Here is a 14,419-nt window from a genome sequence, read left to right as displayed (position 1 = left end):
CAAGCACATGGATTTCCTCCCAGGGATTCTATCATCAGAATTTCCAACATATAAAAAATGCTGAAAACTGTACATTTTTGCTAGGCACGTTTTATTGTACACTTCTGTCTTAGCCACCTTACATTTTTACTTTTTTGTTTAAAATATGGAATATATGTCACAAGTTGGCAGGCCCTCCTTGTGTTCATACCTGTGTTGCTGAAGTGACCCCCGTCCTTTATTATTTTTTAATATTTTAAATTGCATATATATGTATTTTTCATATTTATATTCTTATCTAGATCTTTCCCTCCTCTTTTTGTTTTAGCCAAAAGTCCAAGTAATATTATCTGGATGCTGCTGCTGCTTCTTCTTCTTCTTCTTCTTCTTCTTCTTCTTCTTCTTCTTCTTCTTCTTCTTCTTCTTCTTCTTGATTTTTTTCGAGACAGGGTTTCTCTGTGTAGCCCTGGCTGTCCTAGAACTCATTCTATAGACCAGGCTAACCTTGAACTCAGAAATCCGCCTGCCTCTGCCTCCCAAGTGCTGAGATTAAAGGCGTACGCCACCACTGCCTGGCTATTTTCTGGATTCTTTTCCAGGTAAAACTTACATTCGGGGAAATATAACAGTTTAAATCATACCATGTGTTGGTATTCTGTCTGGACTCCACCCCCACAGTTACCTGGCAATAGCCAGGTAGGCCTGGCCCACTATAAAAGGGGCTGCTTGCCCCCTCCTTTCTCTCTTGCCTCTCTTGTCTCTCTTACTCTTGCTCTCTTGCATCTTGCCCCCTTCTTCCCCCTCTCTTCCCATTCCCTTCCCTCCCACCTCCACATGGTCATGGCCAGCCTCTACTTCTCTACTGTCTCCTCCTCTCTTGCCTCCTTCTCTGCCACTACTACCCTCCCCATGCCCTAAATAAACTGTATTCTATACTATACCATCGTGTGGCTGGTCTCTCAGGGGGAGGGATGCCTTGGTATTGGCCTGTCGAGGCACCCCTTTCCCCATACCTCAGCAACACCTCCATAGAACATAATCTTAATATATGTTTATCTTTTTATAATCACAAAACCATGGATACATCCATCTTGGATCCTTAGCTAAGTATGGTGGCCTCTGTTGCCATGGAGACAGCTTTGCTATTGGTTGGGCTCTCCCAAGGAACAGGTACTGGGTGACAGTAGCTGGGAGCACAGAGGAGGCCTGGAGGCCAAAGCAGTCACTGTGTGACAACTCCAAGGCACTCTCACGCTGCTTGGCTTTCTGGCAGTGGGATATTTTTCCAGGTTGCCCCAAACACAGTTACTCATCTATGTGCAGGATTCAGGAGACTTCAATATGCTGCATTCTTCACTTGGAAGTTTTTTCTTCTGATGACCCCAAATCCTCTTTCCTGTTATTCCCAAGCTCTTCCCACCGGAGATGCTCCGGGTCCTCTACATTTCTCTACATTTACTCTACATTTCTCCAGCTTGTGTCCCTTCCTCATTTTCTGCCTCCAATTGTTCACCAACAATTGGTGACTCCTTAATGAAGTTTCCTGTGGCAAGGACCAGAGAAGGCACCAGCCTGGAAGGTAGACACTGCTTTTCTAAAGGCATGCCAACTGTCCTATGTGATGAAAAGCAGCATTCTGGGGGCTAGAGAGAAAAGCAATGATCTCCAAGCAGCTTTGTCTTTCAAACACAGCCTGGACTGTATGTCACAGAAAGTGTATGTGTTACTCAGGGGATTTTCTCTGTGTTGAGAACCGTTACAGAATATAGCATCTGACCAAGGAGCTTCGATTGCTTACAGTCACAAATAATTCAGTGTTCTGCCAGCTAACTCTAGCTAATTCTTGTTGTTGAAGAAGGCTATGCAGTCATGTGTAATTATGACTACATACTTCAGACTTAGTACTGAAAGTTTTGAGAAGAATACCTTGCTGTCCAGGAACTTCCCTGAAATATCAAGTAAGGTGCAACATCTGTCCAGGAGCCCAGGGCTAGGGGAGTCATACTTTAATTTGGGACAAATCCAGAGCTCTGTGGCATGAGGTTTCCTCCACTCTTCCATTCAAGCCCTACTGTTTTCTACAGAGACCACGGGACTGTATGATAGCCCAGTTCTATCTAGGTCTTATCCCGTCTCTCTCTTCCTCACTGATCCAAAGGAAACTGTCTTAGTAGGGTTTCCATTGCTATGCAGAGACACCATGACCATGAAACTCTTATAAAGAACATTTAGTTGAGACTGGCTTAGAGGTTTAGAGGTCCAGTCCATGATCATCAAGGTGGGAACATGACAGCATCCAGGGAGGCATGAAGCTGGAGAAGGAGCTGAGAGTTCTTCATTTTGTTCCGAAAGGAACCAGGAGAAGACTGTCTTCTAGGCATCTAGGAAGAGGGTCTATAAGCCCACCCCCAAAGTGACACATTTCCTCCAACAAAATGACACATTCCCACACCTACTACAATAAGGCCACACCTCCTAATAGTGCCACTCCCTGGGCCAAGCATATTCAAACCACCACAGAAATCCAAGTTAAAAATGTTTCTAAGTAAACTTTGATACCACAAATGCTTGCATTTGGGCAGGCTAAGACCCTGGCAGCTCAGCTGCTTTACTTTTTTTTTTTTTTCCAGGTTGTGTTTATAGAAAGGAAAACGTCTGATCTAATTTTTACCAAGGCTACTTTTCTCTGCTTCCCCTGAGACTAAGAGTTAGACCGAAGCCAAATTATCAGCCTGGCAAATTCACTGGCTCCTCACCCTGTGCGCTCTGCTCTGCTTCCAAATCTGAGAGGTAGAAAAACCCAAGCGTATATTCATGTGCGGTTTTCTTGAGGGAAAAAAGAGCCGCTGACACCATCCAGATGGGGCCTGGGAGGCACCGGCTCCACCCAGGAGCAGGGAGACTTCTTAGGCAGCAGAAATAAGGACCTCTGTATCAAGTCACAGTGACTCCAGTTCACTGGAAGCTTGGGAGATAGAAAATGTGCCTGTGTCGGTCTTTATCGTAGAAGTCATTAGACAAAGGCATGTCTCCAGTATACTGTGGCTTTGGGAGGGACTCTGCTGTAGCCCAAAGATTTGTGGGCTGGAATTCTGGACTCCAGGATAGCAAAGCTGTAGTGAGAGAGCCTTTAAAAGGTAGAACCTGGTGGAAAGGGTTGAGGTCATTGGGAATATTAAGCCTCAGAAGGGACTATTGTAGCAGGTTGCTGGTTAGCTCCAGGGACACAGAGATGTATAAAAAGCAAGAGTTCTTTCATCTGTTCATTGGCCTTCCCAGCTTATCCATACTCTTTCCTGGCAAAGAGACTCACCGGTGGTCTTCCATGTAGCCACGTAGCTCTCACTTGAGGCAAAACAGATGAGGATGCCTACGGTTGGACTTTCCTCTTGAATAAACGAATAAAATTACTCTGTGTGTGTGCGTACGTGTATGTGTGTGTATGTATGTGTGTGTGTGTATGAGCATGCACGTGTGCCCATGCATACATATGGCAGGAAGTGGAAAAATCAGCCAGAGTCCATTCTCTCCTTCTACCATGTAGGTTTCAGGGACTGAATTCCAGTCATCAGGCTTGGCACCAAGTTTGGATTTCCTAAATTGTGAGCTAAGCAACATTTTTCTTTACAAAGTACATGGTCTCGTGTATTTTGTTATAGCAACAGAAAATGTGCTCTGACCAGCTTCTTTGGGAAGATATCTTCTGGGAAGAAAGGAACAGATTAGTACCTCAACATTGTTGTAGAAAGGTGTTTACTCCCTGCCACAGCTGATCTACTTGTTCTATTGACTCTGAGGTCAACGCAGGAGTCCCGGATTGCTCCACTTTCTGGTTGTTCTCTAGGAATGATGACCTAGCCTGGTGTATGCGCTGCAAAGTGCTTGCAGAAGCAGCCAAGGGCAAGAAGGCAAGAGGCCATCGAATGTTAGTACTCTGGGCGCACCAGGGGAAGCCTGAGGAGGCTTAGCTCTCTCTAGCCAGTTCTCATATCATGAAGCCAATGGCAAACAAAAAGAATCTGCTGGGTTGAACGCTAAAATGAGTGGAACGTGAAAGAAAGGATCGGAGAGAGTTCAGGACGGTTTCCTGGAGTCAATGTTCTGTGTGGTCAGGACAGTTTCTCTGAGCATGAGCAGGGTCCACATTCACACTTTATGGACTTCTTGGTGCGTGATGACTCTGGCTTAAGTTCATATACTATATCCAGACACACAGCTGTTTCATCTGCCTCAGTCACCTCTGGGCTCAAGAAGATCCAACATTGAAAGAAAAGATTTATTTGTTTTTTAAATTTATTTTTTATGTATATACATAGTTTGCTTACATAGACATGCACTACATGCTTATAGAGGCCAGAAGAGGGTGGTGTAGCCCCTGTGTCTGGAGTTACAGATGATTATGAGCTGCCATGAAGGTGCTAGGAACCAAATCCTAGTTGCCTGGAAGAGCAACCAATGCTCTTAATCATTGATCGGCCCCTATGTACTTATTTATGTATTAAAATATGGAATGCTTCAGAATTTTGTAAGTCATCCTTGGGTGGAGGTCATGGTAATCTCTGTATCATTCAATTTTTAGAATGCACTGTCAAGTTCAGATCACTTATTTCTGATCATGTATACCTGTATGTTTATGTACATGCGAGTGTAGTGTCCATGTTGGATAGAAGGGGTACTGGATCCTATGGAGCTAAAATTACAGGTGGCTGAGCTGCCCACTGTGGGCACTGGGAACTGAATCAGATTCTCTGCAAGAGAAGTTTGTACCTTCTCTCCAGCTCCAAGATCTATATCTTGAATGGAAACCAAACCTCTGTTGTGGAGTTTTAAAACCTATGACTTTTAACTAACATTTTGTTGCTTCACATTGTAACACCCCCACCCCCGCCCCTCCTTCTGATTGGTGAGTCTAAAGATGCTGAGCACAAAGACCTCTGTTCAGAATGGGTGTATTTGATCATCTCAACTATAAATGCTTTGTTTCTTACAAAGCCCCTCATGAAAGTCTGTCTAGGTTATGGCCATAAAATGATAAGCCTCCTTCTATTTCTTTCTGAGGCATGATTTCACGATGTAGTTTATGCTGGCTTTGAGCTCATGATCCTCTTGCTTCAGCCTCTTGAGTGTAGGGATTACAGGGATACTTCCCACGTCCAGGAATAACAAACATTTAAATGGTCACATTAGAACGTGTATATAACCTGAAGAAATGCCTGTCTGGAGAGCATCTTTTATTTGAATGGGGTCGCCTTTGTTCATGGCATTTTTTTAAAAAAAGATTTATTTATTTTATGTATGTGAGTACACTGTCACTCTCTCCAGACACACTGGAAGAGTGTATCTGATGGTTATGATGTGTTTGCTGGAAATTGAACTCAGGACCTCTGTAAGAGCAGTTGGTACTCTTAACCGCTGAGCCATTTCTCCAGCCCCTGTTCATGGCATTTTTAAAGTCTTTTCTGAGTAGTATTTAAGATGACTTGAACACAAGCAGAAAAATGTCACCTGGTTTGATAGTCATGGCATGCTTTCCTGATCCAGTGAAATTTTCTGTCTTTATGTAACATTTAACCCCAACTTTCTCCCTTTTTTTTTAATTTATTTTTTATTAGGTATTTTCCTCGTTTACATTTTCAATGCTATCCCAAAGGTCCCCCATACCCACCCCCCAATCCCCTACCCACCCACTCCCCCTTTTTGGCCCTGGGGTTCCCCTGTACTGGGGCATATAAAGTTAGCAAGTCCAATGGGCCTCTCTTTGCAGTGATGGCCAACTAGGCCATCTTTTGATACATATGCAGCTAGAGACAAGAGCTCCGGGGTACTGGTTAGTTCATATTGTTGTTCCACCTATAAGGTTGCAGTTCCCTTTAGATCCTTGGGTAATTTCTCTAGCTCCTCCATTGGGGGCCATGTGACCCATCCAATATCTGACTGTGATCATCCACTTCTGTGTTTGCTAGGCCCTGGCATAGTCTCACAAGAGACAGCTATATCTGGGTCCTTTCAGCAAAATCTTGCTAGTGTATGCAATGCTGTCAGCATTTGGAAGCTGATTATGGGATGGATCCCTGCATATGGCAATCACTAGATGGTCCATCCTTTCGTCACAGCTCCAAATTTTGTCTCTGTAACTCCTTCCATGGGTGTTTTGTTCCCATTTCTAAGAAGGGGCAAAGTGTCCACACTTTGGTCTTCGTTCTTCTTGAATTTCATGCGTTTAGCAAATTGTATCTTATATTTTGGGTATCCTAAGTTTCTGGGCTAATATCCACTTATCAGTGAGTACATATTGTGCGAGTTCCTTTGTGATTGGGTTACCTCACTCAGGATGATGCCCTCCAGGTCCATCCATTTGCCTAGGAATTTCATAAATTCATTTTTTTAATAGCTGAGTAGTACTCCATGTGTAAATGTACCACATTTTCTGTATCCATTCCTCTGTTGAGGGGCATCTGGGTTCTTTCCAGCTTCTGGCTATTATAAATAAGGCTGCTATGAACATAGTGGAGCATGTGTCCTACTTACCGGTTGGGACATCTTCTGGATATATGCCCAGGAGAGGTATTGTGGGATCCTCCGGTAGTACTATGTCCAATTTTCTAAGGAATCGCCAGACTGATTTCCAGAGTGGTTGTACAAGCTTGCAATCCCACCAACAATGGAGGAGTGTTCCTCTTTCTCCACATCCTAGCCAGCATCTGCTGTCACCTGAATTTTTGATCTTAGCCATTCTGACTGGAGTGAAGTGGAATCTCAGGGTTGTTTTGATTTGCATTTCCCTGATGATTAAGGATGTTGAACAATTTTTCAGGTGCTTCTCAGCCATTCGGTATTCCTCAGGTGAGAATTCTTTGTTCAGCTCTGAGCCCCAAACTTTCTCCCTTTTATATCATGAACAGATAAACCCATAGAGACCCTTTGGTTTATGTTAACGGTACTAACTTTTTTACTCTGGAAAGTCCAGAAAACTACCATGACCAAGCAACCATGAGATCGTCCATACAGGACCGGCAGAACAATAGCTTTTGGCTCCCATCCCAATTCCTTTGGGAGGTGAGTGACTATCTGACTATCAGACACGTAAAGAAATTTACAGTCAAGAGTTGTCATCATAAGTCATGAGAGTTGATCCCTGTTAAGTTAGGGAATTGTTCTTGGATCTGTCTGGGAGCTGGCACCATGTACCTCTAATATAGACCTGGATTTGGTCAGCATCATTTTTGGCAACAGATCTGTGAATGATTGATAATTGAACATTGGTCAGCCAAATTGAAGCTGGCAATTGCTAATGGGCAGAGAGATTGCTAAGAGAGAAAAGAACTAATTGATGTTTGAATTCCCACAAGGCATCCAACTATGGTTTTGCCTCTTTTTGGTATAACAAAAGACTGGCGCTTGAGTAAATCATAAGGAACAGAAGTTTATGCTTTTAGAGGGTAGAAGTCTAAGATTCAGGCAGGCGGGTCAGAGTCTGGTGAAGGCTGGGTCCTTTTTGTCTCTTTGGGAGGGGACAAGTGTCTTCACATGGCTGAGGTACAGAAGGACAAACAGTCCTAAGTTCTTCCCTCAGCTCTTTGACAAGGCATTCATGTGACACATGAGGCTAGCCCTGGAAGCACAGAACCTCCTAAAGTCCTGGCTCTTAATTCATTGCATTTTTGGGGGGATATGAGCATCCCAGTCGTGTAAAGAATACGGACTCAGGGGCTGACTTGGGCTAATGGCTGGGGGACAATCTGCTACCCCGAGTCCCAATCACCCCTTATCCTGCCTTATCCTGCCTCCCACCTTCAGAGACCCCTGAAATCCAAATACCAAATGGGGAGGATGGGGGAGATTCACCTCCCCCATTCACTTCTGCATTATCCCTATCCAGGCCCACACGTTTGTACCTCTCCATAGTCTCCTGCCTAGAAAGCATGATGCCGATTAGTCAATCCTTCCTGTATGAATCCCCAAGTGTTGGGCTCTTTGGTTGATCTGCGTGAGGGCATCTTTGTTATCAAGAGGCGATAAGCTGAGCTGGTTCCCTTTCTCAGCGTCCAGCCCAGAGCTTGCTCTCCCGTAGTCCTCCCGCTTCTCACCCCTCCTTAGTGAGCAAGTGAGCTTCCTTCAGCTCATCTCTTCAGAATGCTCTTGTGTGTCCACTTTGAAGCTGCAGCAGACACCTGAGACAACAGGGTGAGTGTTCCAGTCCACTTCCAGTTGGTTGTTGCTGCCACCTAGCCTTTTTCTTATCCTTCCTTGGATCTGCCTTCAGTCTGGCACGCTTTACCCCGCCATCCAAGGCCATCTGAAATGCTAGTGAATCACAGGGAAACTTCCTCTTCAAACAGAGCTATGAATCATAAAAAAATAATTTTTATCTACTTTATAAAGTGGGTGTGAGATGCACAATGGTATATTCATTCTTAGCCTTGAAAATGAGCCCATATTTGGGGTATTAGCTGTTTGATGCTATTGTGTGATACGCAGTATGTCTTCCTTCATTTTACATTCAAAGACTGGAAGATAAAGAGAAATATTTCTGCCAAAAAATATCCAAGTGTTTTATGAGTTTCCTGAGAGCCTTTCTTCTACCTTTGATATTCATATTGCCTTCCTTTGAAGAGCGCGTTGTGTCCTCTGTCAGTTCACTCTCCTTTGCAGGTGACTGCTCCAGTTTCTACCAGATTCTTCTGAGTGAAAGACAGACAGACAGACAGATAGACAGAGAAAGAGGGAGAGGGAGAGAGAACAGCTCTTGAACTTCACTGCCTGCCTCATCCAAGTACCTGTGTTCTGCATTATGTTTCTGTATTACTTACAGCGTTGGAAAATCAGCAGGACCAGAGGGGAGATGAGGTGGTGCCTGGGGAAGAACTGGTCTAATAAGGGCAGAGTATGTGTGTAGGCATATCTTGTTTAAAATGGGGGTGGGGAGGAGTTCCCCAGTCAACATTAAGTTATGATAACTTTTACTTTCCCAAGCACTCTTTGGAGCTTAGATGTCAACCACTGGAAAAGGCAGGTTTGCTATCCCAAAGAAAGGAGATAAGCCTTCCATGTGTAGCTTGTCCCGGGCAAGATGGAGATAAGGACTGAAGGGAGCCAGCAGGGAGTTCACAGGAGCTCAGCAGAGGGGAGTGTGTTCAATCACAGAGCCAGGAAAACCTTAGAAGGCTCGACCGGAGAGCCCAAGGGGAACTTACTGACACTGGTTTGACCTGGGACCATCTGAGCCAGGCTCAGTCCTGTGATAAGATAGTGATTTAGCCCCGAGTCTTCAAGGAACAACACCCACAACAATAGCAAGAGGCAGATAAGAGAGAAAAGCACAGCAAATCGCTTTAAATGCAGTTTCTCGGGGTCTTCAGAAACAAGACCCCAAGGCTCACAGAAAGTTGTTCATGCTTACGGTTAAGCTTGATGAAGGCTGGGCAGCTGCATACAAATTCAGCTGGACAGAAAGCATCAGATCATTAAGAGATGGAAGGCAGAAGCCAGCAGAGGAAGAAAGGGGTCAGAGATGCCCTGCTTTGGATGGAGCCCCTCACTTCAGCTCAAAGTAATCAGCATACCAAGGCACAATACTTTGGGGTACCATTTTTTTTTGAGTTTTGCTGAAGGCTCATCAGGGTTACAGCTCCCAGCTTCAAGTCCTGTTTTGCTGGAAATGGGAAGTGTTCCTCTCCGGCCCAGACTTCGGGAAGTGACCTCTATTTGACCCTTGCTGCTGTCCACCCGGCGCTTTAGCGTTGGCGTGGCTGCTTTAGAAGAGGTCGTTGCTCACACTGCCGAGTTTCGTGAACTGTTATGATTGAAGGTCATTTTTCTTAGTAACACAAGAAAGGATGGGAGCAGGGGCTTGTCCTTTCCATAGCTGTACCCTGAGCTAGAAGATGGGGAAAGTACAAAGGCAGACTGGAGAGCTGATGGGACGAGTCCCCAGTCCCCAAGTGAGTCCTCTGGATTGCTGCCTTCTGATATTCATGGCTTTGAGGGATCCCAGCTTCTAAGTGGCTGACCGCTAACAGATACCTACAACAAAGCAGGGGGCATGCACCAGCCAACTATTTCACTGCTCTGACCAGTGTCTGACAGAGTCAGTTTAAAGGAAGGAAGATGTCATTTCAGAGGTTTTACTCCATGTCTGGCCGACTCCATTGTTTCTGGGCCTATGGTGAGACAGAAACTCATTGCAGCTGAGTGCGAGGGTGCAGGATGGCTTGCCTCACAGCAACTAGGAAGAAGATGGGGGTGGAAGGGAGGAGGTAAAGGGAGAGGGAGAGAGGGAAGGAGGGATATGCACACACTTGGGTCAAGATGCTCCTCACAGTCATATTCCCAGTAATTTACTTCCTAAAAACAGGTCCACTGCCTCCCAAAATGCCGACAAATTATGAATCTATCAATGAGTTAATCTTCCAGCTAGGAGCCAAGGCATCAACACCTAAGACTTTTGGGGGTAGATTTCATACTTAAGCCACAACAGGATGCCATTTCTAAGAGGTTAAGGTATGAGTGCACACAGTTGCACCATGGGTACTCACGTTATCCTCAGGACCCCACTCATCCAAGCCACACCTGCAGTCCAAATGCCTGCCTCATGAGAGTCCCCAGAACAAATCACACATCAGTGCTTGGCTCTCAGAAACTGGGGAGATGATGTGTTTTTTGTTTCTACATGTAATATTGTGGTACATTATCACATATCAATAGATAGTTTACATGGTAAAGTATTAATATGGGGCCATTTTTTTGATTTCTGAATACAGCAGAGAATTTCAGAATTTCAGTGATCTTGACAAGCCCATCAGCATCGTATACTTTTCTCCAAGATGTCTGCCTCTAGTTTGCCCCCAGAGTTCGCCTCTATTAAGGATGCTGCTTGTTAATAGCAGCTGTTTCTAGTCTTCGAACCCCCCACTACCCTGTGGCAGAAGAAAAGACTCTTGAGGATAGGGTTTGATAACTAGAAGACGGTGGAAATGCCTGCACTGCACAGCTGGTCCTTGACTTGGCAAGACTTGTCTCGGCACTGGGTGCAAATTCTAAAACTAGTGCTCTGTAGGGAAAGTCATGCATGGAAAAAGCATTTGGAATACTCCAAGGGGAAGACTGGAGGAGGAGGAAGGAAAATCTAAATGTCAGCAAACTGGAGTCCATAAAAAGGGGTTGAAGTCATGAGCTGACCCGATGGAGGAGATCCCAGGAGAGGTCTGGAGAGTGTAGAGGTTTGCCCTGCTCTGACAACGGCTCTGAGGTCCTTCCCATTCCAACAAGGCTTTCACCGATAACCTTACTTCCAGATGCCTAAGTCCCTGGAGCAGGGAGTGGCGTGGAGTTACTACAGGGGCTGAGTAAAATCCTGCAGGTAGTAAGAGCATGGGGCAAGGGCCACACTACATCTAGGATTAAACTCTCCTGTCAGGTTACAAACTGTCAACAAATGGAACACTTTCACTGGAGTGTTTGAGGCCAACAAGTATTTCATCAAATAAGCCAGACATTAGACACTTAGGCATTTAGGGTCTTACCATGTAGCCTTGGCTATCCTAACCTAGAACCCACAGAAGTCTGCCAGCCTCTGTCTCTTGGGTGCTAGGATTAAAGGCATGTACTACCATGCCAGACGAGATCTCAATGTACTCTGATGGCTGAGGATGCTGAACACTTTAAAAAAATATTCACTGGTTAGTTTGTATGCTGTGCATGTGTGTATGTATGTGTGTGTGCATGTGTAGCATATGCACATATCTGTGTGCATGTGTGCAGACTCCAGAAGCTATCAGGTATCCATCACTAACACTCTGCCTTGCTCCCTTGAGACGGGATCTCTCACTGAAGATGAGGCTGGCAGACAGTGACCCCGGCCAGCCTCCTGTCTCTACTTGCCACAGAACTAAGGCTGCAGAAAGGTGCAGCCACACCTGGCTTTTTATGTGGAGATGTGAAATCAGGTCTTATTGCTTGCATTGCTCTTAGACACCACACCCCCAAATTGCTGCTGCTGCTGCTTCTTCTTCTCCTTCTTCTCCTTCTTCTTCCTTCTCCCTTCTTCTTCCTTCTTCTTCCTTCTTCTTCTCCTTCTCCTCCCTTCTTCTTCTCCCTTCTCCTTCTCCTTCTCCTTCTCCTTCTCCTTCTTCTTCTTCTTCTTCTCCCTCTCCCTCCTTCTCTTCCTCCCCCCTCCTCCCCCTCCTTTTCCTCCCCCCCTTCCTCCTCCTCCTCCTCCTTCTAGAACAATACCATTCTGCCCATTTACTGATAGGAAGACTTGCTTTAATATCTTTGGCTTTGAAGTTCTTTTCATATTCTAGATATTAACCCCATATCCGGTAGTTGGTTCAAGTCCCCTCTCCCTACTCTGTAGGCTGCCTCTGCACCTTGGTGAAGGACTCTTAGCCTTCAGGCTGTGTTGCCAAGTCACAGACTTGGCATTAGGAATACCAAGTCCCTGGATGAAAGATTATTCACACTTTAATTCTCCGTTCTTCCAGGCTCAGAATAATTCTGAGCTAACATTTAAGAGTAACTTGTACTCACTGTATTTCCACAATGACTTTCCCTTTCTTGTGATAATTTTAAAAACCATTACTTGAAAGTATTTTTTGGGTGAAGAATGTGACTTTAGGAAGAAGTTTCATGTTGTCTTCTGTCAGGTGAAAGGTCTGTGTGAGTGGCAGGGGTGGGCTGGGCACCCTGGGGAGCTTCAGAATTGCTGGCTATCCTTAGGGACAGGGCAGCTGGACCGGTGGGCCTTGGTGATAGGGGAGTCATAGAGGTGACCCTTCTCCTTATCCTGCAGTCCTGGATGGGGTGGCACATGGTCCCATCAAAAATACAAAGGTATCCTTTTAATCCCTGTAACCTTCTCATATCAAAGCAGCTGACTCCGTCACTCAGTTGAAGTGTGAGCTAACCCAGGTCTTTGTTTTAGCAGCAGTCCTTACAGAACGAACTCATGCTCTCATTGAGGGGGAAAACAAAATAGCAAACATTTAGATAAACTGAACTCCCTTTGGGGCCTGCAAGCAACATTCACTGGCTAAGTGACAACTAACATCCCCTCCTCTATCAGGAGCCATTTGGAACCTTCCCTCAATCTTGGATGCTGGGGTATCTGCTGATGCATTCTCTTACCCCGTCACAGGCAGGCACCAGCCTTGGTGACTAGATCCACCTTCTGTCCCAAAGCATGTCACAGCATAGACTTGCATGATCCCACCACTGCGGACCAAAGATTCTATTCACTGACTGTAAATAAGAGTCAGGTTAGTCCTGTTTAAGTGAGTGACGTGTGCTCGACTCCTTTGCTTGGCTTTTTAGGTCTGACTGGTGGAGAGGCCATGCTTTAGGCTTGCAGGCTTCAGTGATGGCACAGCTTCTTACCATCCAAGCCACTCTCGAAGCCCATGGCGGAGATCAGCAGAGTGGGTGCAGAGAAAGTAAGTCATCCTACTTTGGAATAAGTAGTCTCAGAATGCCTGCACTCCTTTAAGGAAATGAAAATAAAGATTACCTGATGCGGTAACATTTTACTTCCCGACCATCTCCACTGATGCACAGCTGGGGACAGTGGGCTCAGAAGACCAACCTGGAGAGCGGCCACTTGATTACTCTCTTAGCAAGGTGTCAAAGGAGCTTCGTTGGCTGTCTTTAAGAGTTCTGCTTGAGGTTCTGTTGTAGATGTTTGAAATTCACATGGCGGTATTGTACTACCACCAGATAGAAACGTAAAGAAGTCATTAGACGAAGCCTCTGGAGTTCAGTGATTGATTTCTGTCTGAGTTAGGGTTACTATTGGAATGACGAAGCACCATGACCGAAAGCAACTTGCAGAGGAAAGGGGTTGGTTGGTTACACTTCCACATCACTGTTTACCACTAAAATCAAGGCAGGAACTCAAGCAGGGCAGGAATCTGGAGGCAGGAGCTGAGGCAGAGGCCATGGGTGTGTGTGTGAGGATGTGGGGGCTCGGGTGCCTAATGACTACTGGCTTGCTCCTCATAGCATGCTCAGCTCGCATTCTTATAGGACCCAGGACCACCAGCCCAGAATGGTACCACCCACAGTGGGCTGGGCTCTCCCCCATCAATCACTGATTTAGAAAATGCCCTACAGGCTTGCCTGCAACCCTATCTTATGGAGGAATTTTCTCAGTTGAGGCTCCCTCCGCTCAGATGACCCTAGCTTGTTAGCATGTTGACATAAAAGCTAGTCAGCATAGTTTCTTTAGCAAGTTACTTTAGAATGGAAACCCCCTCTGATTTCCTGGGGGTCTCATATCCTGAAACTAGGGGGGCTCAGTGTTTTTTTCCTCCTGTGTTTGTGCCATCCTGGGGATGGCTGTCATGGCAACCGGGCAGAGGAGAAAATAGTGTGTTAGCTGCCACCTGGTTTTACTAAGCTCACGTAGCATCTCTCTAAAGGGCACATAAAAAACTCTAAAGGGCTA

General features: G+C 45.5%; 1 pseudogene; it reads right to left on the bottom strand.

The window, feature by feature from the left end:
* Window positions 1–4,478: 4,478 nt before the first annotated feature.
* On the bottom strand, window positions 4,479–4,578 carry Gm24737 (annotated as a pseudogene).
* Window positions 4,579–14,419: the final 9,841 nt, after the last annotated feature.

This window comes from Mus musculus, chromosome 13 (genome assembly GCF_000001635.26).
Source record: "Mus musculus strain C57BL/6J chromosome 13, GRCm38.p6 C57BL/6J".
In the NCBI taxonomy this organism is placed as follows: Eukaryota; Metazoa; Chordata; class Mammalia; order Rodentia; family Muridae; genus Mus; species Mus musculus.
Note: the sequence above shows the minus strand (reverse complement) of the source record. Positions and strands in the feature narration are given on the sequence as shown.